This window comes from Bos taurus, chromosome 26 (assembly GCF_002263795.3).
Source record: "Bos taurus isolate L1 Dominette 01449 registration number 42190680 breed Hereford chromosome 26, ARS-UCD2.0, whole genome shotgun sequence".
Lineage (NCBI taxonomy): Eukaryota > Metazoa > Chordata > Mammalia > Artiodactyla > Bovidae > Bos > Bos taurus.
In genome coordinates, this window is record NC_037353.1 from 22,072,361 (window position 1) to 22,099,431 (window position 27,071).

The 27,071-nt window shown below is 51.5% G+C and overlaps 1 long non-coding RNA gene across 4 annotated transcripts; it reads left to right on the top strand.

The window, feature by feature from the left end:
- Positions 1–8,423: 8,423 nt before the first annotated feature.
- On the top strand, positions 8,424–25,979 carry LOC100847491 (uncharacterized). 4 transcript variants are annotated; one of them, XR_009492985.1, is made up of 6 exons: positions 8,424–9,967; positions 14,423–14,509; positions 15,051–22,764; positions 22,887–23,035; positions 24,394–24,554; positions 25,143–25,979. It is a non-coding gene; the product is annotated as an uncharacterized lncRNA (long non-coding RNA). The 4 variants fall into 4 exon arrangements; XR_009492986.1 differs by lacking the exon at positions 25,143–25,979 and adding an exon at positions 12,469–12,518 and having other exon boundaries at positions 24,394–24,686; XR_009492984.1 differs by lacking the exon at positions 25,143–25,979 and having other exon boundaries at positions 24,394–24,686.
- The last annotated feature ends 1,092 nt before the right edge of the window (positions 25,980–27,071 follow it).

Genomic DNA, 27,071 nt, shown 5'->3' on the forward strand with positions numbered 1-27,071 from the left:
AGGGATTTCCAGGATGAGCCCCAGTGCTTTTCAGACTAAGGAGTGAGCAAGCCCAGTCTTCCTAGCTAACTGAGAGCCATCTTCACAGAACGGGCCATTTTCACAGAACAGGCCAAGTCCCCTTCTCCTCCTGCTCCCCCAGCCCAAGGCCAGACAACCCTGGGAAGACTTCCAGGAGGCAAGGAATCTGCCACCATGGCAGGGAGAGGGGAACTGTGGGGGGCCTTGCTTTCTCCATCGGAGGGTCCATCATCCCCTTTTTAAATCCCTTTTTCACACAGCCCCCACCTGCAGCCGCTTTCAGAAGCCCAAGGTCATTGACTCCTGCCACTTCAGTTTACTGACTTCCCAAGGAGTATATCATGCACCCTCCCCTCCTCGCCCCCGTTATGGAAAGAGTGGAACAGACAGGGGGATTTTTTTCCCTTCAGGCTTTGAGGAAGGGAAAGGAAGGACCTGCCACTACCAACCGCAGAGGGAACCATGTCTCCCAGAGAACCAACAGGAATGTGGTATCTCTGAATAGACCTGAGCTGAGGGGAGACCCCGGAAGCCCCTCCCCTCTTCAGCAGCGTGGCAGAGTAGGGGTTAACAGGGAGAGGCTGCAAGACTGGAGCAGGCGGTGGCTCCCGCCTCCCCCCCCCCCCCCCACCCCCAGAGTTGCTGACTCTTCCTTTTTGTTCGGGCTGACAGCGAGCACCTGGTGTGCTCCTGCAACAATATTGTTCCTGCCTCCCTCCCTCCAGGCCCCAGGCTCCCCTCTCTCTCCCCCTCCCCACCCGCAGGCAGCCTTCCCCTCCATCTCCTCTTCCCCCTAGCCCCTCCTGCCACTGGCCTCCTAGGAGCACCCCCCCAACACAACCACAAGCACGGACCCTGCGGTGTCAATAAACACAACATATGCTGCCATTAATGTGAAAATCGTGCCCTCTACTCCATTCATCCCCTCAGCCTGCCCGCCCGCTGGGGGCAGGGGTAGGGGGGTTGGGGAAAGAAAGGTCAAGTGGGAAACATTAACTACCCTCTTTTTTTGATCTGCTTACCCCTCACCCCCACCTCCAGAGATGGAGAGGAATTGGAGGAGCATGGATGGGAGAGGGATAGGGGTGTTCTGAGACCTGTGTTCTCCCCCAGAGTCTCCCAGATGGAAACAGGTGAGCACCCTCCTCCAGCCCACACGCCTCTTGAGCTTCAGCGGGACAGGAGTAAGGCTGCAGTCAGCCCTCCCACAAACGGCCACAGTTGCTGACAGGCTTCCCCTGGGGGTAGACATGGTCAAGGCGGTCTTGTTCTCTTGCAAGTCCGGCAATCATCTCAGCTCCTGGCAACCTTCTGTCTGTCTACCTGAATTATAAAAGACAAACCAGAAGGGTTCTCCAAGAGGGCTGGGCTTCAAAAAGCCCTTGTGAAAGGAGCCAAATACCTCAGGTGGCTAAGGGAGTGGCCTGGCCTCAGTCTCCTCAACTAAATCACCAGTGCCAAGGCAGCAGGGGATAATAAAGATAAAAATAATACAATAACAACAGCTAACATGTATTGAAGGCTTATTTATGTACCAGACATTGTGCTAAGCACTTTACAGGCTTTATCTAATTTGTTCCCCAGAAGGCCTCTATAGGGAAGTTACAGCTGATATCCCCATTTTACAGCTGAGGAAAACAGGCTTGCTTAGGACAGCTAGCATGTACTGAGTACTCACTGTCCTCCAGACCCTGGTTGGAGTTTTCTACATATCATGTCAGTGACCCTCTGAGGTTAGCAACACTACTGGTGCCATTTTACGGAGGAGGAAACTGAGGCTCAGAGAGGTTCAGTAACTTGCCAGCAAGTTACTGAAGTTCACAGGCAGCAAGCAGAACTTGGCCAGGAATTCAGGTCTGTCTGACAGCAAAGCTTATCCTCTTGGCCTCTACACGTTGTTGCCTCCTTTCTCTTCTGTATTTGTCTCCATCTCCAGTAGCACCCACAGCACATACAACTCCCTCCCCCACCCAAGCTCACTCCCAAGATCAGACATATAGTAGGACAATGGCTTCCCAGTGGCGCTAGTGGTAAAGACACAGGTTCAGTCCCTGGGTCAGGAAGATCCCCTGGAGGAGGGCATAGCAGCCCACTTGAGTATTCCTGCCGGGAGAATCCCACGGACAGAGGAGTCTGGCATGCTGCAGTCCATAGGGTTGCAGAGTTGGAGACAACTGAAGTGACTTAGCACGCACACATGCACAGGACAATGGGGAAGGAAAAGCCAGAGTTGAGACTCTCATTCTCTGCCCAGGTCCTCACTCTTTCCACTGTCACTCCCTGCTGTACCTGTCCAGCCTGCGTGCTCACTGTCCCCTCACCCCCATGGCCAGCCTCATTCTGAGGAGCCACTGTGTACAGGCAAAGCGCCCCTTTAGGCTCCCAGAGCACAAAGATATTGTGCTTGGCTCTGCAGCTCCTCACTTCTGAGACTCCAGTTGCTTTATTGATACTAACTTAACACATCCCCCACTTCCCCACCCGACCAGGCCCAGTCTGACGGGCAGAAATCTGCTGCCTGGGCACCACCCTGACCTCTCTTTTCCTCTTTCATTATCCGCTCTGGGCACCAGGGAGCCAGCACCAAAATTAAAACAATAACTAAGCCCGAAGTGGACCCAGCAGCCCCCACTCCCACCCAAGGGAGGGAAAAAAGCCACAAAAACACCTGGAGAGGAGAATAATCAATGGAAGGGGAGGGGTGACCCACTCCCACGCCAGCAGCCCCCCACCCGCCTTAACCCTTTATCCCCTGCACTGAACCAGAATTCCCAGACCCCATCCTATAAAGAAGCAGCAGCTCCTGGCAACTGTTCAGCCATTTAGTGCTTTGGGGTTTGAATAAACAAATCTGAGACAGTGAGGTCCGCAGAAGCCCACAGTTAAGAAGGACTAAGACTCCTAGAAGCCAGTGTTACCATGAACAAGAAGTACTTCTTGGGCAAATTGCTGGAGAATTGGTTGATCACTTACTTAGCGATGTGTGTCAAACGCTTTATAAAGTGCACTACTTTATTTGATCCTCGCAACAACCACACCTGTAGGCATTTTTGCTCCTATTTTTCAGATGAAGAAACTGAGACTAAAATGAAATGACTTGCCCAAGTTCATCTCAGCTAGTAAGTGGCAGAATCAAGCTTCAAACTTCTACTCCAGACTCTTTTTTCAGAGCCTACAACTTAACCATCTGGCTGAGCTTTCTGCCTGGACCTTTTCCCAGTGCTACTGGAGTCTGGGTAGACAAGTAGGCTCAGTTCAGGAATCTTCTGGCTTCAATCTTACTGAAAGGAATGGAGATCAGCGAAGGCAGGACCCAGGTCTAGGCCTGCTGAGGCCAGCAGAGGGGGCTGCTGTAGTTGAGGTCAAGTGCGGGAGAGGGAAGCTGGAAGTGCCTATCTCAGGAAAGCAAAAAAGTGTTCCACAGGGCTCCCCGTGCCCCCTGGCCCCTGCAATGTCTATGGGCCAGCTGCCTCAGCGCAGGGTGCCCCTCCCAGGGGAGGGGGAGGGGCAGAGTTAGCCCTGCTGAACTGTCCTAACTGTGGAGCTCTACACAGAGGACCTCCCCTCCTTGTCTTTCTGCCCTATGAGTATTCTAGAAAGAGAATCTCAGCTACTCCATCCACTCTACAGCAGGATACCCATATCCCCTAGCAGGCCCCACTGCCCCACCCCAACACACTCCAGCCTCTCAGCATCTTCTTCTTTTTAAAAAATATTTATTTATTTATTTGGCTGCACTGGGTCTTAGTCGCACCAAGTGGGATCTTCAGGCTTCATTGCAGCACGTGAACTCAGTTGCTTGGCATATGGGATCTCGTTTCCTGACCAAGGATTGAACTTGGACCCCCTGCATTGGGAACTTGGAGTCTCAGCCACTGGACTACCAAGGAAATCCCTCTCAGAGTCTTCTGACTGTCCACTTACCTTGTCATTTTTCACTTTAATTCTACTGACATAAGAACAGAACTTTTTCAAAGGCACTATACCAGAAAACTGAAAGAAAGATGAGAAAAACTAACTATTATGTCTAGACACTGTTCTATGGACTTTGCCTAAAACTTGCACAACAATCCTTAGAGATAGGTACCCCTGTTCTACAGAGGGAGGGAAGGAGGGCCTGGTAACTCATAAACTGAAGCTGGGAAATGACATAGCTGGGATTTGAATCTAGGCAGTTTGCCCTTTTGTAACACTACTTTTTCCCCCCAAAAAAGAAAATCTTCAAATGCTTTATTCTGCATTGGACTGTAAGTTCCCTAAGGGCATTCTTGCCCATCTTTACAATCTTATAATAGGGTAAAACATAGGGTACACGTGCATGTATGCTCAGTCATGTCCAACTGTTTGCAACCCCATGGACTGTAGCCTGTCAGGCTCCTCTGTCCATGGAATTTTCCAGGCAAGAATACTGGAGTGGGGTGCCATTTCCTATTCCAGGGGATCTTCAAACCTGTGTCTCTTATGTCTCCTGGATTGGCAGGAGGATTCTTTACCACTAGGGTCACCCAGGAAACCCTAAACATACTGGGACCTCCACAAAAGTGCACCCAAGGAATTCTAAGAAAATTAAAGGCCATGAGGACTGCCTGTCACACCCCACAGGGAGATGGCCTGATGCTCTCAACCTTGGCTGTCCTGGGTGCTAGATCAGCCATGCTGCCTTCCCAGTCAGAGGTAGGCTGAGCCAATAGGAGAGCCAGGTCTGACGAGGTCTTCAGGCCTTTCCATAACCCTTCCCATTGCCTCACTGGTCTCCCTTGACTCTCTAGATACTGACCTAGTCTTGGCTTCTAAGTCCGCACAGTCCCCCAAATTCCTGCCTCTACCTCCCTCCAAAGACTAGTCATGAGGACCCTTCATGGCCCTGACCTTCAGAAGTTTTGGCTCCCTTTGCCCAGTTCTCTCCATTCTGCCTTTTGTCCTGGAGCATATTTGTGGTGAGGGTTGGCCCTGCCCTTGGGAAGCTTAGCTCCTTCACACCGCAGCCTGGTTTCAAGCTGTCCTAAGGACAGATGCCCTGGTCCCAGGAGCCCATCCGCCGCACACCTGCCCCCTGCCCACAGCTGACCAAAGACTTTCCTTTGCCACCCCCTCAACACAGCCCTCTATTGCTCTGTTCCTGACGTGAGCATTTCCTCCAAATCCCCACACTGCCTCCCGTGACCCACTTAGAATCCTAACTCTCCAGACTTAAAATAGAAAACACTCAACACAAGCTTTTACACTTCCTGCTACCAGCTGAATAAAGGCTATGTCCTTAGCAAAAACAATAACCGCCTATTACTAACAATAGTTGCCCACCAATTCAGCACCTATGGCCATTCATTTGCTCAGCTTTCCCCAAGGCACTTCCTACCTGTACTCAGACTGTATAAATGCCTGGGTGTCTCTCTGGGTGTGGGACTTGTGTGTGACAGTGTTCTGGGAATGGCTATTGTGTACTACACTTTCTCTTCTCCTTGGGAAAAACTCTGAAGTGGCTGCTGGCCCTGGGCTCATCTGTAATCTGGGGCATTGATCGGGGTTCATTGATAACTGATTGTTTTCACACGTGACTCGGTCACATTCCTCTAATCTCCATCCTTCTGCTCAGTTTGCATGACAAGAAGCGGCCTCAGTGGGGAGAGGTCGCTCACCTCTGACCAGGATATAATTGGAAAAAGAAGGTCATTGCTGCCTTTGCTTCTGGGGCAGATCAGCTTCGTTCCATTTGTGTCAGGAGCTCTTGCCAGCCCACACTGTCAATGACGTGGAGACAATGGCTGTGCCCCACAATGGAGCCCACAGAGATGTGCTCAACACAAATCACGAGACCCACGCTTGCTCTCATCAGGACAGGCATGTACGACAACACACACACAACAGGGGCTCTCAACGCTGAGGATACCATCAATGACACACAGGACAACACGTGACATCTACACATAGAGGACGCACAAAGAGATACATGAAAACAATGCTTACCGATGACACAGGCATCCAACGACAAATACACACAGTGAGACACATAGAGACATTTTGATGAGGGCAAAGAGCCCAGGCTGAGCTACCACACCAAACAGGAAAAAAATGTTCAATAGTCATTCCTTTCTTCGGGCAATGCCCCTATGGGAATATATCAGAATTACCTGGAGAGCTTTAACAAACTGCTTGTTTCCAGGAACCCGTGCAGGCCCGTACACACCCCTTACAATATGAGTACATGTGGATCCACACGTTTGCGATGAAAAGCTCCCTCAAGTAATTCTGATATGCCCCCAGGTTTAGAATCATTGAACCAGGCTCCCCTCTACTGGGTGGCAGAATTTGCCAGTAGGGGTGTGGGGCTGTATTTTATTTTCTCAGTTTGGGAAGGGACAGGCAGGAGCTGAGAAAAGAATTCGCCTATAGCCGGAAGATTAGGGGCCAAACAGTGGCCAGGAACTGAAAGAGTTAAAACTGGGCATTGATCCCGGCGACCTTGGCTGGCCTCATTAGCGCCCGCACAGCACACACAGAAGGACCCTTCGCGCGGGGACTGTCCCAGAGACTCGCCTGCGCTGCGCCGTTGGGTTGCGAAGGCCCAAAAATCCCACACCGCCTCCGAAGCCGTGTCAGCTGCAGCCTTGGGTATCTTTGGGGAACCCTGGTTAGCCCCTGGTCCGGTGATCAGCCCCCGAGGCACTTCCCCGTGCCATGCTGGGCACTGTAAAAATCAGAAAGTTGCTTCTGTTCGGGGCCCCGGGAAGGGCCGAGCTGCCCTACTCCCAACCCGGCCTCGCAGGGAGGCCTCCGGGAAAGGACAGAGGGCAACGCGCGGGGACCGTGCGTCGGAGGCGGCGGGTCACTTGAGCCCCTGCGAGGTGGCGCGGAGATCTGCGGGGACAGCACAGGGTCGCGCCGCCCCCTGGCGGCTCAGTGGCAGAGTTGAGGCTAGGGGCGGGCGGCAGCGGGGGTCTGGCCGCTCCGGGACAGGTTCCTTGTTTCCAGAGACGAGCGGGGGAAGGATGTTGAAAAGACGCCCCCACGAAGACTGTCCTGTCCTCCCTCACTTCCGCTCTGCCTCTGTCCCTTTCTCGATTTTTATCTCTCTTCCTTCTCCCCCCATCTCGCCCACTCTTCCTGCCCTTCCCCCTCCCGTCCTCACCCCCTCTCCTACCCACCCCCCTTCCTTTCTCTCGTCCTTCGCCCGCCCCTTCCCGCCCCCGCGGGGCAGCGCCTGGGTGCGCCCGCTTGGCAGTTAGCCCATTAGATCTCGTACTATTGATCCGCTTCTGAGCTGAAGCTGACAGCCCCCCACCCCCTTCCCGTTCTCTCCTCGTCCCCATTCCTGTCCGCCCCCCCTCCAACTCCAGGCGGTCCTGGCCTGTGCCTTCCCCTCCACTCAAACCCCGACGCGGGCTGCGCCGAAGTCTCGCCCTCACGAAGGACAAGAACAAATGTAATTAACGCGACTAGCGAGGGGGGTGAGCCCCTACCCGCACAGGCTCGAGCCGGGGTCTCAGCGGTCCGCCCCCTGCCCGCCGTCTCCCTCCCGCCCCCACGCTCCCCGCCCCCCGGAGCGGGAGCATTTGGGTTGAGCTGCGCCTGCCCTATAAATCCACATATAATTCTCGCCTTTCCTGTTCAGCTAAGGAAAATAAACGTGTAAGGCTGTTTCTGGGAGCCCAGCTCAGGGACCGCTCTAAATTCTCCTCTTATTGAGTCCGGGCTGGAAATCATTCAGTTCGGCGGCGCGCCCCCACCCTCCCCACCCATAGCCCGCCGCAATCCCGCGCCCGCGCCCGCCGCGCACACGCACGCGCGCACACGGGAGGCAAGAGCCGGGTATATAAATATCTCCAGCTCTCCCCATAGCCGGGCAGATTTATTCCGCTGCCAAGCCTGCAGAAAATTGACTTGTTCATGGAGGCGGCTATTGACACATCACCGGGGGGAGGGTTAGGGGAGAAAGCAGTGGAGCCGGCGCCCCTCCATTATACGTTAATGTAATCAGCAGTGTGCGAAATGACTGCGCGGAAAATAGCATCACTGACATTTATATTAGAGGATATTGATGGCAGGAGCTGTGACCGCATCACTCTGCCTCCCGTTTCCACGGATTGACACAGGAGCCTCTTGTTGGCTCCATCCACGCTCGCCTCCCCTCCCCCTCCTCCTCCCCCTCCCTCGCCTTCTCTCCCTCTCTCCACCCACTGTCTCTCTCCTCGCCTCTCCCCCACCCTCCCAATTCACTCTTCCAGACGCTCATTTTCCAAATAATTCTTGCGCACCTACTGGGTGCCACGTGCAGGGTCTCTCCCGCGCGCCTGTCTCTAGGTTTCTCTCTTTCTTCCCAACAGTGCCCTTGCCCTCTTTCTCCCTTCTCCCCAGCTCTGCCTCCCCCTCCCCCTTCCCTGGCTGGGTGGTTGGACCGCTGCTGTCAGAGCAGATAGATAATTGAAAAATGGGCCTCACCTTTGCAGCCAGCAGGAGTGGTTCAGGCAGTTACGGCCGGGGTTACCTACTCCATCTCAGGCCCAGGCTCCAAAAGAGATTCTGAGGAAATTGGATTTTACATGGATGTTTTATTCGGGCAGAGGCTTTAGTGTATATAAATACAGCCGAGGAGGCCTTGGCGGCAAGGATGAGTGAGGCGAGACAATCCCGCCTGGGGCCTGGAGGCTCAGGGGAGGCAGACAGGCCATGTGCTCAGCTCTGGGTCCCAGACCTGGACATCCGCGCATTTCCTCCTCAGCATCTGAGACTAAAAGAGGTTAATGCCTCTGAACAGCTCCTCAAAAACTGCCTTGGGAATTTTAAAAGTGTGTAATTGTTAACAGCACCATGTACTGAGAAAAGAAGGAAATATACTCAAGAAGTTTGAGGACTGATTCAGTAAATATTTATTGAACCCTTAAGTTGTGAAATTGTGTTTGGGGCACATGAGTATGTTAGACATGGCTGCTGATTTCAAGGACAGTTTGGAGAATGACAACCTGGGGTGTCAGGTTAGGGACAAGGAAGGGGAAAGGTGTGGAAGTGGGTACTGAGATCACTTCTCTGATCATCCAATCACCTGAGAAGCCTGGATGAAGAAGCAGAAGGGAAGCGGGTCAAGCTGGGGGATGGAGAGTCCTACCAGCTCTCCAGTCTGTCTGTCCTGGGCTGGTCAGCAGAGTTTCTGGGAACATTTTAGACAACTGTAGTCACCAAATCTATAGGCAAGTTCATATCCAAAATGTTTGCAGGAAATCTGATGAAATCCTTCAGAGGGCTAGGGTGATAGATCATCAAGGAGCAAGGTGAGGCCTTCCAGAGAGACCAGCTGCAAGGCATGAAGAGGGCCTGAGTGAGAAACCCTTTGTGGGAGACCTAAATTGAAGGTACATAAGCCAGTGGGGGGGTAGGGGTGGGGGGTGGGCATCAGACAACAAGGGAGGTGAGATGTGGGTGTGGGAAGGAGGGAGTAGATGCTTGGAGGCCTTGAATAAGGAATCCTCCAGTGTTTGAATGCCCCAGTCCCCATAGGAAGGCCCCTGTTTTCAGTCATGGGCAGGGTCTTTTCTGTGCCTCGTCTGATCTCTGATTAGAGTCTATGTGGTTGACAGCTGTAGCCCAAATCATTTTCATTTCTTGAAAGAAGAGCTCATGAGCCAACCCATGATTGAAGAACTGTTATTAAGGTGAGTATAACCAGGCTAAATGATCACCAACGGGCCAGGGGATCCTTCAGGGCTCAGAGCAGAGACGACAGCTGCCTTATCCCAGCCACACCACTGAGAACTGGACCAGTCCTCCCCCAGATTCCAAAGCCCCCCTTCTTCTCCGAAGCCACATTGTTCTACTGTTACATCATCAGCCTGCAGGGGCAGGACAGGTGCTGGATAGATCATGGCCATCCCTCCAGCTGCCCCACACACATCCTAGACACTTCCACATGGCATCTGGGAGCTCCAGTCCAACTCTAGGATGGGAGTACTCTGGGGTAACTGCACTTCCTGTCTGACTTCTATTAGCCTCTTTCCTCTCTCCTGTGGATTACATTCACTCTGACAGCCTTGAGTCAGACACCCTTCCCAGCTATCAGGAAGCCAGGCTGCTCCCACTTACCAGCATTACTTATACCTCCTCCTCACCTCTGGTCTCAGAGAACCACACGAACTCATGTCTCCACCCCGCAGGTCTGATCCTGGTTTTGTCTTCCCTTCCTTGTGACTCATTTGACAAAAGATTCTGTGTCCTGAGATTCTGGTCTTACTCCTAGTCTAGAAACCCTTGAATAGGTTGGTGATGAGAATATGAGGGTGTGTGTGTGTGCATGTACCTGTGCTCACTTGGTCATTGCATGCCCAGGGCACAGGGGACATCATTCATGGAGCAGGACTTGGTACCACCCTGCCTTCCAAATTAGGGAACTGACATGCATAAGGAAAATGAAGGAGCAACCAGGGAAGTAACCTCCCACAGCAGGAAGGATGCCTCTCAGTCCTGCATGCCTTATTCAAATGAGATTCTGGAAAGTCATTCTTCCATGATCATTTACTCAGTAAGCCATCAGAGAGGACCCAGTGACATGGGGTGGAGGGAGGGAAGAAGGTACTGGAAATAGCCATGTAAGACTCAGCCACTCATTGTGATTCAGAGCCTGTCCATTCCTTCTCCCTATGTGAGAAGGCAGCTGGAGACAGGGCTCAAAGGAGAATGGACCTTCGAAAAAGAGAAAGCCTGTTTCCAGGGGGCAAAGGAAGCCATTAGGAGCTGGAAGGAGGAGGTCTGGTTGGAGAAGCCAGGCTTCACAAAAGTGCGTTTCCAGCCTTAGCAACAAAGCCAGTGTTAGCTATGCGACTGTGATGAGAATCACCTAAACCCTCTGGAATTCAGATCTCCCATTGGTTAAAAAAAAAAAAAATGGGGGTGTCCTTTTCAGCTATAACTTCTGATTCTAAAGTGGTGAATGAATATGTTTGGAAAGCCCAACTTGGGATGAAAGAAGGAAGTTCACAGTTAAAGACTGAGACTTACAAAAGGGATAATGAAAGATAATTGTGGAGCCAGTGGTCTGAAATTGCTCAGAAAACTCTTTGGGGGTTGAGAACCTGTTGGAGCCAAGACAAGTACAGAGCAGGAAAGTGGACCAGGTTTGGGCAGAGGGGAGGCAGGGATAGATCCAGAAAGCAATGCCCCCTAAATTTGTCTCAAGCCAATTCTCTGCTTAGAAATCAGCTGGTACAGCCCAGAGATCCAAGTAACCTGGAAGCTATTAATTCAAATGACAGGAATCTGTGCACTCTTTTATGTTTTGTACTTTAGAGGGTAAAGGGTTAGTTTGTTTCTCTGGAGTTACATAGTTTCTCTGAGACTATGAAGTTTCCTAGTTGAAAAATGTTGTTAGAGCGTCACGGTAAAGAACCCGCCGGCCAACGGATGATACACAGGAGACGCGGGTTCGATCCCGGAATCGGAAAGATCCCTTGGAGAAGGGAATGGCAACCCACTCCAGTATTCTTGCCTGGAGAATCCCATGGACGGAGAAGCGTGGCGGGCTACAGCGCAAGGACTCGGACACGACTGAAGGGACTTAGCACGCAGGCACGCACGAGCTTAGGATAGAGAAGGGATCAGGGCGCCCCTAGTGGCAGAGCTTGGTGATTGGCAGCAGCAGTACCGCTTCAAGACGGTGCAGAGGCTGCAGGCAAAGTGAAGCAACTGGAGAGAGGCGGTGGGGGGCACTATAAGTAACGGATACACCACCAGCCCCCTCCCGTCTTGACTCGGAAGAAACAGGGCAGGTGACATGGGAAGCTTTGCAGCAGAAAGGCGCCTTAGAAAATAATCCCCAGGGGGAAAAGACTAGAAGCCCAGAGCACAGGAAGCTAGGAGCCAGCAGGCAGGGGAGGAGAGAGAAGAGGGGAGCAAAGATATCCCTTTCCACGGATGTGCCTTGGCCCCAGCCCAGGCAAAGGGGGGCAGATTTTCTGTCTAGTCCCAAGCCCCTGCATCTGCCACCTTGTTTACCTCGTGCCTATTTATAGTTGCAGGCTCCAAGCCCGGCATGGGACTCTGCAATTTATGTGACTATAAACCTCCAAAGGGCACTGGATGCTGGCAGGGCATGGATAAAGACAGGGGCAGGCCTCTCAAGGTCAAAATGGCCACCCTCCCAACCCTGTTGACCTTACACTCCACTAAAGAGCAAGAGGTCATAAGACTAGGCTCAGGCAAAGAAGCCATGCGTGGAAAGACACAGTCACCTCTTTGCCTCTTCCTACCCTGAGCTGGTTCAGTTTAGGATTGCAAGCAAGTTAGAGAGGACCTGTTTGGTTTGGTTTTCCCTTTGGGAGGTCGTTGGGAAGCTCTGGGTAGGAGGGTGGATCTCATCAGGGGATGACTGATTTTGGAGAGAGTGGCTGAATCTAGCCTTCTGGGAAGGAGGGGAGAAAGGAGCTCTGCCACCCAACTCTCACCTGCCCATCCTCTTAACATCAGAAGAGAAGAAAAATCCTGATGGCTCAGACAGTAAAGAATTTGCCTAAAATGTGAGTTCGATCCCTGGGTTGGGAAGATCCCCTGGAGAAGGACATGGCAACCCACTCCAGTATTCTTGCCTGGAGAATTCCATGGACAGAGGAGGCTGGCGGGCTACAGCCCATGGGGTCCCAAAGAGTCAGACACAGCTGAGTGACTAACACTTTCAGAGTTATTCCTGGCCACTGGCTTCCTTCTGGGAAGGCCTTGGAAGGCCTGAGCCAGCCCACCTCTCACTGAGGACAGGGTATGCTGGTCTACCAGCACCTGGGCCTCTGATCACCATGAGATTCTGCTCAAGCAGAATGGCCTGAAGCCTTCCCTTTAGAGGCAACCACTACTTAGCCTCTGGCTGACCGTCTACTTCTTGTCTCTCTCCATTGCCTGATACCCTCCAGCCCCACCATGTGTTCTCCCCTCACTGCTTCCCCTAAAAGTACCCCACACTGTGCGTGCCAACCCTGCTCCCTCTGCTATCCCAGCCTCCTGATGTGCCCTCCCCCTCAAGCCCTTTGCACTAGTCTTCACCCCATGATTTATCACAGAAGTATGGAGGCTGGACATAGCTCAGCTCTGTGTGTGTGCATGTGTGTGCGTGTGTGTGTGAGTATAAGGATGTCCTGGGTAAGTGGACAGTTGCAAATCATAGGCCAAATGGGTATGAACATGAAGGAGAAGAGAGACCCAAAATGACCTTCTCCTCAACTGTTTTGTTATTTCCTCATCAATCTCTGGTCTGCTGGATAAATCTGAGGGCTTTCAGAGGGGAAGTGCCTCCTTAGAGCCCATGTGACCCTGTGGCCATTTCTGATCCTGCTTTGGCCTTCCCCTCCCCACCACCCTTTCGGGGCTCAGCTGCCTCAGGACTGGACTAAACCTGGTGGGAGGTAAGCAGATCTGGGGGTCAGGGGTTGCCCAGCTGGGATCAACCCACCAGCAGTGGGAGGGGCATTGAAAGATAATGAACCATCAGTTAATGTGGACTCACTCCTGCCTGGGCCTGGCCTTGGTTTTGGCCTCAGAGAAGGATTGGTCTCTGGGTAAAGTAAGACTCCAGGGAAAAGAAGATGTCCTGGGGTATGGGCCAATTCTCAGACCTGTTCCTCTGTCCTCCTTTCCCATTGCAGCCCACGGGGGATGTGAATGAGTGAACCAAGTCATGTCCTTTCTTCCTCTGAAGAGGGGAGTCAGGGAATGGAAGAGATTCCAGAGAGTCCCTTTTTGCTCACCTATTAGTCCCCTTTTTCTCTCATGCCTTCTGTGGGGTGAGGGTGGGGGAGTCTGGGAGATGGAGGTCGGGGGTGAGTACAGTGTCCAAGGACCCGGGGAGAAATCAGGGACCTGGGTGGGGATATGGGGTTCAGTGGAGAGGAGCTAGGAGGAGGAGCTGGGAGGAGGACAGGGCTCGTCCTCTTGCCCTCTCCCAGAGGGAGGCAGCAGAGGACCATGGGAATTACCCCAACCAGCAATCAGCAGTTCAGTTCCCTTTGTGTCTCCTGTCCATCATGGACCCTATTCCAAGGGACTCATTCAGATGGAGTTTGTACAATTCCAGTCTATGCCCTTCTGCTGGAGAGAGATTTGGGGATGTCAGCCTGTTTTTGATTTGGCCCCCACAAGCCCCTCTATTCATTCCTAAGCAGGGAATCCTCTCCTCCTTGTCTAGAGCTTAGAAAATATACCTTTGTTCATTCCTCCACCTCCTCAACCTCCCCAATTCCCTACCTCCCTTGGAGACCAAGATCCAGCCCTGAGTCACCACCCTGAAGAGGCCCAGTCTAGCTGAGGGAACTTCTCTGAGCCTGCTGGGCCATGACCAGATGTTCCAGTCTGAGTGTCAGTCTTCCCTAGGGAGTTTTGAATGAGGGTCAGGCCCACACACTCCTAAAGTCTCTTTTCTCCTACCCACATTTAGGTACTCACCAGGCCCACTTACCTGTATATGAGAACCAAGTCAACCTGGAGATGCACAAGGGCAGCAGCTAAGTGGAGGAAACCTCAGGTGTGACCTTGAGTGAGATGAAAAACCAAAGCCTCCCAGGCTAGAACCTCCTGCCAGCATGGCATCTCTCAGCCTGGTTGGAAGCTGGGGGCAGGGGACAGAGCACAGATGGGTGGGGAGGGCACTGATCAAGGAAACTAACATCTCAGTTGCTGGGAGCTTAAAGTTAGGGAACTAGAAGGCACCCAGAGGCCTCAAAGTTACACCCTGGGGCAGAGAAAACATCTCCTAAGGGGCCACTTGGGCATGGGGTAGAAGGAGCTAGAGACAAAATGGCCTTGGTTTGAGGATGGTCTTATCCAAAAGGAAGGTAAGACTGACCAGGTTTTTCAAGAAGAAAGAGGGCCAAAGAGTTACTTTTGAACCCTTATTCTGGGGTATGGGTGCCTGAGAGAATTGAAGACCTGAACTCTGGGAAGTGGAGCTGGGATCCAACAGGAGCGCATGTGTTTGTAAACCAGTCCAGCAACAGAGAGGCAAAGTGGGGGAGTGGCAGAATGGCACTTTTCTCTCTCACCCAGTCTCCTGTTGTTCGTTCTAGGAAACCTGGGGCTCAGAGCGCCCATGATATAAGGCAGCTGGCACCTTACAGATCTCCTAGCCTAGACCTGTTGTTCAGACAGGGAAGGAGAAGCTCAGAGAGGAAAGGGAGGCCCTAGTTCCCAGACTGTACCAGTGTCTTCAGTCCTGCTTGGCCATCTACCAGCTTTGTTCTTAGACCCCAGATAAACTTATCCGGTGGAACCCCAGGCTGATCTACCTTCCCATAGATTTGTTCCCAGATCAAATGGGTGGGTGGGTGCCCCCTGCCCCACCCACCCCACTGCTGCTTTAGGTTTAGGAAGCCAGATCCTTCCACGTCTGGCTGAGCAAGGAGCCCTGGTTGGGAAATCTCCCTTCTCATTCCTCTTCCAGACTGGGGCTTCTTTGGGGCTCCCTCTGCAGTTTGACATGTTAAAATGTCTTGCCCACTCTGCCTCTGCCTCTCCTCCTTTCTCTCTTCTCCTACCTTCTCTCCCCCCGCCCACTACCCCACCAATCCCTCCCCTAGATAGAGCCCCTGAACTGCTGAGATGAATCTCTGAAGCTCGTGGTTCTGGCCTGTGTTCCTGGTAATTGAGTTGTGGTCCCTGGTCGTGATGGGGGTGGGGTGGAGTGGCTGCCTGCGGTCCAGGCCTCCTCCCACCATGCACAGGCCGCCTTAGCCCACCCCACTGGGATCCAGCAGAGAGGGTAAGGAGGAGGTGGTGAGGCTTCCTCTTCCCCAGTCTGCCTTCTCCAGCTCTCTGCCTCCCCCTCTACCCCTCCCTGCTTCATCTCCAGCACAAATCACATGGTGACAGCCCCATCCAACCTTTGGGGAAGGGTTTGTAAATGTGTCTTCCTTAGCTCTGATCTCCAAATTGTTCCTTTTATTGCATTTGTCACGGTGAAGATTAAAGTCCCTGGGTGGCCTGTACCACAAATCACAGAGTCTGCTCAGGGAGCAACTGCAGGTTGGGAACTGATGGAGGGGTCTGGGCCCTGTTACCACCTGTATGTGTGTGTGTGTGTGTGCATGCGTGTGTGTATATGCACACACATGTGTGTGCACTCACAAGCACACACTTCTATCTGTGCTGTGGATTTGTACCCAGGAACAGGAAGATGTGTCCTTGGTGTTGTCATTCTAAGCTGTTGGCCCCCTTTATAGCACAGCTTGTGACCTCTTCCTCCAGGCTGTCTTCCAGGATCACCCCACCCATTCCATGGTGAGCATCGCTGTCTCTCCTGTATCTTCCATTAGGCAGGAGCGGAAGCTATGTTCACATCACAGATATTTCAAAATAGCCTTCTGGGTCTCTGGCTGCATCAGTCTCTAGATCCCATCCTGGCAACCCTCTGGGTCAAGGGCAGCTAGACCCAAAGCCTCCAAAGAATAGCAGACCTTACCCTGCCCCAGCACCCTTAGACTCTGACATTTTTTCTCATCCTGGGACATAACTGGGTTTAGAGGGGACACAGCTAAGATAGAGGAGACCCAGCTGAGGGACCCAAAGGACAAAAGCTCCCTTGTACACACGCACTGAAAAACAGTCCCTTTCCTTCCCTCTTATGAGGTAGGCTTCCTGCCTGTCCCTCATGCACATTCATAACATTCAAATTTATGCCGTAATCTCCGCCGCTCCATATGTATGAGCCTTTGATGGGTGTTTGGGTTTATGGGATGCACCCAGCCCTCCGTTCCCTCGCCCGCCCACCGCCTCCAACCACTGCAAAGACGCTCGTACATAATTGACATCGGCAGATTCTTTCATTATACAAGATTTAGCATCTGCTCAGGGATCGCTCGCTCCTCACTCACTATAGATGACTTTTCCCTGCGTTTCCTATTATCAATTCAAATTAGCCCCATTTCCCCACCGACCAGTGCAGCATTTACACTTGACAGTGAGGAAACAGCAAGGCTGTAACGGGCTTCTCAGTTATTTAGGCCCAGTTAGGCCAGGACCCAGAAAGCCTCAACAAGGGGGTAGGCAGAGGTGGGGTCATCATAGCAGGGAGAATAGGGTCACCACTACTTCGTCTCTGTCTGGCCTTCTTATAGCCTTGCACCCTCACTTTCCACCCCGGGGAAGGCTTCCTCTCCCATCTGGGTCTCTAAGGGGTGGGGTAGCCCCTTGCTGTCCACCCACTACTCAGCAGCAGGTTTTCTCCCTCCATCCCACCTTCCCTATCTCTCATTCCATCCATATTGGCTCCACCTGTGTACCTAATGGACTACCAGCGTAAACCAAAGAAGAGGTATTAGCAGCAGCCAGGCTCTGACCCTCTCCCCTTAAGATGTCTATCTTTCAGTGCATCTCTGTGAAGATCTGAGGTAGTGTGGCTTAGGAGTTCAGAGATCACAGCCAAAAAAAGAAACAGGCATCAGGGAAAGACATTGAAATCATGGCATGCAGCCCTAAGAAGAGAGAGAAACACACCCAGAAAAGGAGAGACGTATGAGAGCCTAAGGGAGCTGACAGAGATGCCTCTGGGGTTTGGGGAGAAGGCACAGGAAAGCAGAAGGCCTGGGTGAGGCCCTTTTTCAGGCCACGCTGGCTACACAGAGCTGTAATTAGGTCAGTGCTGCCCACCCACTAGTCTGACTAGTCCAGGCCCGGTCTCCTGTAGTAACTCGTGGGTCCCCTGAGCCCACTAAATGGCCTAAGTACAGGGCAGAAGCTCCAAGTCAGCGAGGCACTGGGCTAGGTCCTGATTCCAGTCAACCCATCTCAAGGCGGGTGCCTCCCTCACCCATCTCCTTGGTCCCTCCCCTCCAGCCCCCAGCCCCTCCCCTTCCCCAGCCCAGATCAGCTTCCAAGGACAGATGTGGGGGAGAGGAGGTGGCAGGCAGGGTCTGAGAGGCTCTGGGATTAGAGGGGTCTTTCCCATGCTCAGCTTCTTCGGAATCAAAGAATTCCTCCATCTGATTGGATTTACCCTAAGTCACAGGCGTGTGGGACCTTCTTTCCCTCAGCAACAGCTGGAAACAGCCCTAAATATGATTAATTAGAGCTGTAAAAAGTCCCGAACACAATTAAGATTTATGTGTGTGTGTGTGTGTGTGTGTGTGTGTGTAGAAGGGTCAGGAGTTGGGGGAGTGGGGTGGATTACCAGCTACATCTAGTGCCCTCCAAGGAGAGTAGAATGACATTTCCTTAGAGACATTCCTCTGACATCCATTTCAGGCAAGGGTCATTTTATCCGGCCTCCAGCTTCTGAGCAGATTAGCCCCTTTCACTGTCCCAGGGGTACTGCTTGATTTTCTGCTTTATTCCTTGATAAGGGGGGAGGGCACATGGTTTCTGGGGCAGGTGCCTCATTTCTCTTCCCTCTACCACAAGCAGAATGTCCTCTGCCAAACCTCAGTTCCTCTTGCTGGGTCATTCTAGGGATCAGGGACATATGTGCAAATCTCAACATAGCTCCTTAGACACAAGCCCAGAGGGATGTAAAATAGGAACCTCAGAGGAAGCTGAATAAATGAACTGCCAGCCAAGCTTCCTGCCCTGGGAGATATCTCACTTTCATCCTCTAAGACAGGACAGAGGTCATCTCTTTGGACTCCCCCCTCCCCACCGCCCCTGTACCTCTAAGATGACAAAAGCTTATTCAGTGAGTCCTCTCCTGCCTCTTCTGTGATTTGGGTAATTGTTCCCAAAGATGTGGACATCCCAGCTTTGATAAGATGCTGGTGATGATCAATGTTATTTATAATCCTGAAAGGGAAGGAGACAGGAGCACAGACAATTCCCTCCAGTGAATCATCTGAAAATCAGTTCTCAAGAATCTTTGAAGGAGCACTTGATTTTAATTTATTTTCTTTATTACAATGGATCGATAGTCTGTTTTGCTGAAATAACTGAGCCCAGGAAGAGGTTGCCTAGGTTCTGGCACCGATGGCCAAAGATGTAATGGACCAGAGGAGTGTGGAAAAGTCCCAGACTTGGCATCTCCTCTCAGAACCCTTCCAGGGTTAATGGCCTGAGTGCCGGGGGCCTCTGGTTTATGGCTGAGTCCCCAGCGGAGGGATCTAGGAAGGCTTAGAGCTGCTGAGTGGTCTTTGGGAGAGAGCCACCACGTATACTGATTGAGTTCATAACAAGCAGGGACCTAAACCACTGGGATTGTAATTCATCATCCTGATATCAAGGCCAAGGAGTATGTGGACACTGCTTGTCAATCCTCAGCCCCGATATAGGCCTGCTGTGAGTGTCAAAAGCAAGAGGGATGTTCCAGGGGCCCTGGATGCATGTGTGTTGGCTCTACCATAGGGGTCAACTGTGTGGTGTGCTCCCCCACCATTTCCATTTACACCCTTTGGGCTTTACAGTGTATCCAATGGCACCCCACTCCAGACTCTTGCCTGGAAAATCCCATGAGCAGAGGAGCCGGGTAGGCTGCAGTCCATGGGGTCACTAAGAGTCGGACACAACTGAGCGACTTCACTTTCACTTTTCACTTTCATGCATTGGAGAAGGAAATGGCAACCCACTCCAGTGTTCTTGCCTGGAGAATCCCAGGGACGGGGGAGCCTGGTGGGCTGCCGTCTATGGGGTTGCACAGAGTCTGACACGACTGAAGCGACTTAGCAGCAGCAGCAGCAGCAGCAGCACCATCAGGGAGAGAGGGAAGTGGGCGCAACGGGGTGAGCAACAGACTTGGGTCCCAGTGGGCAAAACAAGGAGAAGGCAGAGAGTGGGAGATTGGCAAGAGGTGGGCAGGAAAGCAAGCTGAGGATGAGCAGCTCCTCTGTGAGTGTCCTATGCTCTGCTCCTTTGGGCCTGATGGTGGTGTTTACAAAGAAGGCTCCATGTATCTTTGTAGCTTAGTGTGTCTCTGTATGTGTTGTCTCTCTACTCTTGTGTCAATACTTTGTGACCCTATGGCTAGGGATAAGTGTGTCACCAGAAAGATCAAGAAACTAGGGAGTTATGCAATAGATCAAAATCAGACTTCCTTGGATTTCCTGAGCACAGTATTTGAAACATGAAATTGAATGCCTTTAGGAGAGGCAGTGCCTTTGAGCCATAGATCCCACCACTCCCTATTGCTTTCCACTGGTTGCTTCACATTAATATAATCTGCCTGGTACTGCAGTCTTGAGTCTGTGACCACTTGAAAGGAAGGAGATATGCTACTATTGGTCCATGAATTGTCTCCTGAATAATTAGTCTCCTTCAGAGACAAAGGTTGGAATCCAACTACCACCAGATTTCCTGGAAATGAGGGTTACCGGGAACCACTTTTTTTTCTTTTCTTTTCAGAGTCAGGAACACCTTTATTGAGGGAAGGAAACAAGCCTCATCTTTCTACGAGAGAGAGGTTCAAAATTATATAGGTGGGATTGGAACCCAGGCTGCATCAGTGGGACTCTTTGCACACTGCCTCTTCCCTTTTCCAAGTCAGTTCTGAGCTGAGGTAGAGCTGAGATATGAGAGAGGCCGAGGGAGAAAAAAACACAGAGACCCTGAGGGACTCATTTCAAGCTGGTGTGCCCTGGACATGGGCCTCTGCCAGAGGATGGAGGGGGTTTGGGATGACACCCTGATGGGATGGTTGTTGGGGAGACTGATTGCTCAAACAGCCCAATCTGTGGTCTCAGAGGAAGGCAGGGCCCCCTTCCTGTCCAGTATCATATCACCACCCTGCTCCATCCTCCATCTTTCTGGGAGAAAGGCAAACTTGGGGACCTAAAGAAGGGTAGACTCTTTTTTGTTCTCGAAGCTTAGAAGAGGTAGCTGGGAATGTGTGAGGCTTGATTTGGGTCTGGGGTTAGGACTTGCTCTTTGTTCCTGCTCCACCTTGGTAATCAGCCTTCCAGAACTCTCAGTGGATCCTATAGGGTAAGGCCCCTGGGGGGACCAAAGTAGCATCAGATCTACCCTTGGGATCCCCCATTCAACTAGCAGCTTCCAGAGTAGGAATCCTGATACAAGCCTTTCATTTGACTTCCAAGAAGCCTAGGATAGAAATGGGGAGGGACTAAAGGGTGCCTTAGAGGTTATGTAAGGGAGTAAGTATTTTGTAGTTATTTATTGAGCATTTATTTTGTGCCAGATATTGGGTTGAGTATTTTACATACTGTATCTCAATCATCCTCTGAGGAATGTATTACTTACTTTATCTTAGTACTCAGATAAAAGAAACTGAAGGTCTAGGAAGTTAAAAGCCACACAGCTATTATGTGGTGAATCTGATTAAATTTGAATTTCAAATAAACAGTAGTTTTTGTTTTTGTTTTAAGCATAAATACCCAAGAAAGCATGGGTACACTTTTGCTAAATTTGTTGTGTATTTGAATTCAAATTTGATGGAGCACCCAGCATTTTCTCTGGCAATTCTAGGACCTGCAACAGTCCCCCAGGAAGCCCTGAGGGAAACAGGCCTGAAGGAGAAGGAAATGCCGTGGACAGAGGAGCCTGGAGGCTCTAGTCCAAGGGGTCTGCAAAGGATTCAGACTCGACTTAGCAACTAAACAGCAGCAGCAAATGGTGGTCTAAGCTTAACAGACTGCTTAGGCTGCAAAGACAGCCCTTTTCTTTCTTGCTGATTGTCGCTGATGCCTCACAGAGCAGGGCAGGGCTTGGAGTCTGGGCTCACCTTCTGCCCCGCCCCCCTCCCAACCCGCTCTGCATTGGGGGTGTCAGAGGTCACACCCGTTCATCAATTGATGGGTTGCTCAGTAGGAAGCGGCAGACCACAGGTCTGCACAGCCGGGAACCATGAAAGAAATTTAAAATTAAAAATGTCAAGAAATGTGAGACGGCAAAAAGGCGCTTAAGCAGTCATCACGGGAAAAATTAAAACTCCTCACATTTATCGTCCGGTTTCGCACTGAATTATACAATGGGGGGCGGGGTGGGGTCCACTGGAGAGCCCGTCCAAGGTTTCCAGCCTCTGAAGGTCTAGCCCAGCCCTCCCTCCAGGGCGGGCCTAGCTCTGGGCTGGCCTGGCGGATGAAGGATGTGGGAGCGACTCCTGGCCCGCATCCCAGGCTCTCGCGCCCCGCTCTCCTCCCACCTTCCATCAGACCCCATTCTGGGACCACACGCTGGTCCTGCCCGGGCTTCCACTCCGGTTGGGGTCCGCCCTCCTCCGCAGGCTGAGCTCCGCGCGGCTCCACCCCAGGCTCCACCGCCTGCTCCAGCGCTCGCTCAGGCGTCAGCTCCGGTTCAGGCTCGGGCTCCCACTCCCGGCACGGCTGGTTCCGCTTGCTCGGGGCGTCTCCCTACTGAAGAATTATGTTGCATAAAGCAGCCGCCACCATCTTGAACTGGCAGTGAACTTTGCTTTCTACATATAAATACAGATAGCAATCACACCCCAATCAGCGCTGAGGCTTCAGGGCATCATCTCAGCAACTCTAACTTTCCCATTACGATAATGTGATTTTCACTCAGTCTATAATATCACCAGCCATGAATAAAGCAACTGGCTCTTTCTGTCTCTCTCCTCCCTCCCCCCTTTCTCTGCCTCTCTCCCACCCTCCTCAGTCTCTTTCCCTCCCTGGCGCCCGCCTCTTCTGTCTCTCTCTGAAACCCCTCCTGGTGTCAGTCTCCATCTGTATCTCTGCATCTCTGAGCATCTCGGCCTTCCTCTCCCAGTCTCTCCTTCCTTCTCCTCTGGGACTCACCTTCCCTAAATACCAAAGACAGGGATGTGCAGTCCTCCTGGGACTCGGTAAAGTTCTGTTCCCCAGCTCTGCCATCATCTGCCTTTGCCTGAAGGTGAGAAAGTCTGTGGGATCGGAGGTGGTGGGGGTGGCCTACAGGGCTTTGGGAAGGTGATGAGATGGGGAGGGGAGGCCAGGACTTGGCTGTCTCCCTTCTCTCTCTTTCTCTTTCCTTAGGTAACAGGAAGGCTGTCTGTGAGAATTCCCATCAGGAACTGAAGCATCCAGCAAGGAGAGCTGAAAACTGCCTTCTTAGGAAAGAGTCCTGGCGGTCTTCTGGATACTGGGGGCCCCAAACCCAATCAGGTTCCAAGTGCCAGACTATTGTAAGTACATCCAGCTGGTGAGAGGATACTCTAGAGAGCCCTGGGGAAAAGAAGAACCTGCCCAACCTTCTAGGGCTACTTCTGAGTACCCTGTGCCATGCACTTGGCTATTCAGGCTAGTGCTGCCTTTGCAGGACATGTGTTAAAAGTCCTCAGACAGGGGACTTCCCCAGTGGTCCAGTGGTTAAGAGTCTTCTGCCTTCTAATACAGGGGATGTGGGTTCAATCCTTGGTCGGGGGAACTAAGATCCCACTTGCCACAGGGTGTGGCCAAAAAGTAAAAAAAAAAAAAAGTCCACAGACAGTCTTTATCAAGGTGTCAGCACCCTGTCAGAGCTCCTGGAAAGGCCTTCTCTTGCCTTCGTGGACATTCTCTAGGATGGTGGTAGTGCTAGATAGGGGGTTGTCTGTGCTGGTGGTTCCTTTATCCATCCCCCTGGGTTTGTATTCCAGTTCTTTCACCTACTAGCTTTGAGGCCATGAACAATGCTCTTAACTTCTCTAAGCTTCAGTGTCCTCATCTATAAAGTGAGACTAATTATAGTACCTATCTAGTGAACAAAGTAATGTGTATACAGTGCTTAACACAGTATTTGGCACATTGTTCAATAAATGTTAGCTATTATTATTACTATTAGAAACTACTGGATAATGCCACATATATAAAGCAGTACATCATAGAAATTATGAGCCTGGGTTTTTAGAGTCAGACTGAATTTGGGTTCTAGCTTAGGCACTTATCAGCTCTGTGACCTTAGAAAAGTCGCTTAGCCTCTCTGAGACTCAGTTTCCTCATCTGTAACAGCAGTAATAATAGTCCCTTCTTCATAGTGTTGTTGTAAGGGTTACTCGGGCTAATCTAGTGCTTGGCACAGTGCTGACATAATCCACAGGCTCTAGAAGGATTAGTGATTAAGGGTCAGACATGGCACATCCAGCCATGAATGAGGCAAACACTGTGGTTGTTCTGTGGCTTATTCTCTGGGCCCTGACCTTTTCTATTGCTCAAGACCATTGATGGTCTTGATCTTTCACTTCTGTGGAGGTTGAGGGTTTGCTTTAATTTCCCTGGCTGTTAAATTTTGCACCTTTTCGGCTGCCCACCTAGCAGAGGAGTGGGACTAGAATTCCTGCTTAGCCCCTTTGCTAGGTAAGAGTGGTGAGAGAAGGGGCTTTTGAATGCTCTGTCTTAGGCAAGGGTGACAGTGTCCAGAAGGCAACTCTGGGACGCGCTCCTTAAGGAAGGGGTGACAAATTAGAATCAGACATCTGCATTCTGTCCATTTCTGTGTTTCTAAGTGTTTATGGATCCATATCTTTGTTTCATTTATTTATTTATTTTTGGTTTCTCCCTGAAGATTTCTATGGAGGCATTCCCAGCCTGATCTCAAATGCAAGAAGGGAACGAAGATTCTGCTCACCTCCGTTGGGCCCTGAAGGCGAGACAATCAGAGCTCCCAGCTCTGGGGCCTGGAAAGGCAGAGCCAGAGGAGGAACCTAGGACCACAATGTCTGGCCAGTGGGTTATTTGGATCTCTTTGCTCAAACCTAGCCTCTTTGCTTGGCTCCCGGAGGAAGGAAGCTACCCTTCAAAATCCAGAGCCATAAGCCAAAGCAGTCTTAAACAAGTGTTTCAGCCAAGGGAACTTGAGCTTAAGAGTCTGGTCTCCTCCCTCCTCACCCCACTTCTCAAAGACAAAAAAGACATAGTCCATCCCATCCATATGGTCACAATCCAGTGGGGGCATGAAAATAAGAAAGTAAAACAGGAGTGAGAGACAACGACAGGCTGCAGTGAGGACAAAAAACAGAACAGGGGTCAGTTCAACCTAACACTTCCTAGAGGAGCTGGTGCTTCAGCTAATTTGTAAATGTGGGCAGAATAGAAGGGGGAAGGGAAGGAAGGGCCCATAAGGCAAGGGGAATGGCATATACAAAAGCCTTGGGGCATCGAACAGCATGGCTCATTTGGAGACCTGCTGTACAGAGGGTGGGGTGGAGAGGTCACTCTGGGGGAGGCCGGGGGCAGGGGACAGATAGTAAAGGGCCGTGGGCAGTTGTGCTTTTATAGGGGAGGGCATTAGTAGGGGAATGACTTGCATTTCAGATAACTAGCTCTGAAGAAGATGAAGAGAACGAACATGGGAATGTAGCCAGAAACACTGGAGGCTGGGAGGTCAGTAAGGAGGCTCCTACAACTGTGCAGGCGAGAGACAAAGAGGACCCGAGCTGTGGCAGTGGGGTTGGGGGTCCTGAGACTGGGGAGAGCCTTACAAGGGCATGGACAGGATTTTGTCCAGTGGTTGGAGGTGGGATGTGATGGGGGAGAGGATTCCTGGATGACACCCTTGGGTGAATGATTGGGAGTGATGGAGGTGGGGAACAGAAGGAGTGGAAGGGGTTTGGGGCGAAGGCAAAGTACTAAGTTCTAAAAAATAAATAAATAAAAAATAATAAAAAAAAAAAATGCTGAGTTCTGACTGGGACATGTACCCACTTGGGGGATCCAGAGTACATCTCAGCAAAGATACCCTGGAAGTTATAAGGCTATTAAGAATAATTTTATGTCCATACATTTGGCAATGAAGATGTCTGGTACGGAGTTGGAAATGGGTGTGTGGAATTCAAGAGAGAAGCCTTGTCAGGAATATATGGATTTGAGAGTCACCAGTATATGGATGTGTATTATAACCATGGGAAGGAGGTCAGCTACTTGGGAAAGACATGAGAAGAGAAGAGGGCCAAGAATAGTCTTGGGGAGTATCAACACTTAGAGGAGTGTGTGGTTTTCAACCTTGGCAGCACATTTTGATGAGCCAGGGAATTTGAAAAGCACCAGTGTCTGGGCCCCAGCCCAGAACAACTAACTAGATCTGAAACTCTGGGGATGAGCTGTAAAATTTGTCATGCATGCGTGCTAAGTTGCTTCAGTCCTGTCGGACTCTTTGTGACCCTATGGACTGTAGCCCACCAAGCTCCTCTGTCCATGAGATTCTCCAGGCAAGGATACTGGAGTGGGTGGCCATGCCCTCCTCCAGGGGATCTTCCCAATCTAGGGATCAAACCTGGGTCTTCTGGTCTCATGCATTGGCAGGCAGATTCTTTATCACCAGCGCCACCTGGGAAGCCCAAAAGTCCCTCAGGTGATTCTAAAATGGAGCGAACCAGTGACTGGGAGGGCAGAGGAACACGGCTGGCAAAGACTGAGAAGGAATATTCAGAAAGGATTTTGAGGAGGGAGAGTTCCAAAGCATCAGATGATGCAGAATAACAGCAGGTGAACCCTACCTGGCACTCATGCTCTGTCAGGGCCTTGACATGAACTCACTGAATACTCCCAGAGGCTTGATGAGGCAGGTGCTAATATTATCATCGCCGTTTTAGAGATAAGGAAACCAAGGCACAGGGATGTTAAGTACTTGCCCAGAGTCACACTACTAGTAACCAGAAACCAGGATTCAAGCCCAGGTAGCTGCCTACTGAGTCTGTGCTCCTAACCGCTAGCCCACCTTTCCCGCCAAGGGTGAAGTGAGGTGAGCACTGCCGGGTTCTAGCCCTTAGCTGGTCCATATAGCCTTCCAAGGGGCCCACTGTTCTCTTCTCTCTTCCCCTCTTTCTGTCTTTCTCTCTTTCCCTTTTTCATCCCTCCCTACATCACTAAGGCAGCTGCCCTTTGTCTCTCTGGCCTTGCCCTAGCTGACAGGCCAGGTAGAGCTGGTTCTCCTCTTTGTTGGTGAGACCACACTGTCTGCCCCTAACTGGGTGGCTACAACCGTGAGCACATGGCCGGTAGCCTCTTCATTCATCATGCTGAGTTGAGCATCCTTTTGAGGTCTTCACAGTCTGGAAGAGGGTGGGGAGTTGGGGTGATACAGAAGAAATAAAGGCTCTGACAGTCCTGGGAAGTAAGTCTTTCTGGGGAGTTGATACTGTGATAGGTACTAAGGAGGAAAAGAGACTGGAATCCACGTTCACATGGAGGGAATATCAGCCTCGTCAGACACCTGGGACACCCCTCTGCACAGCTCCTGCCTGA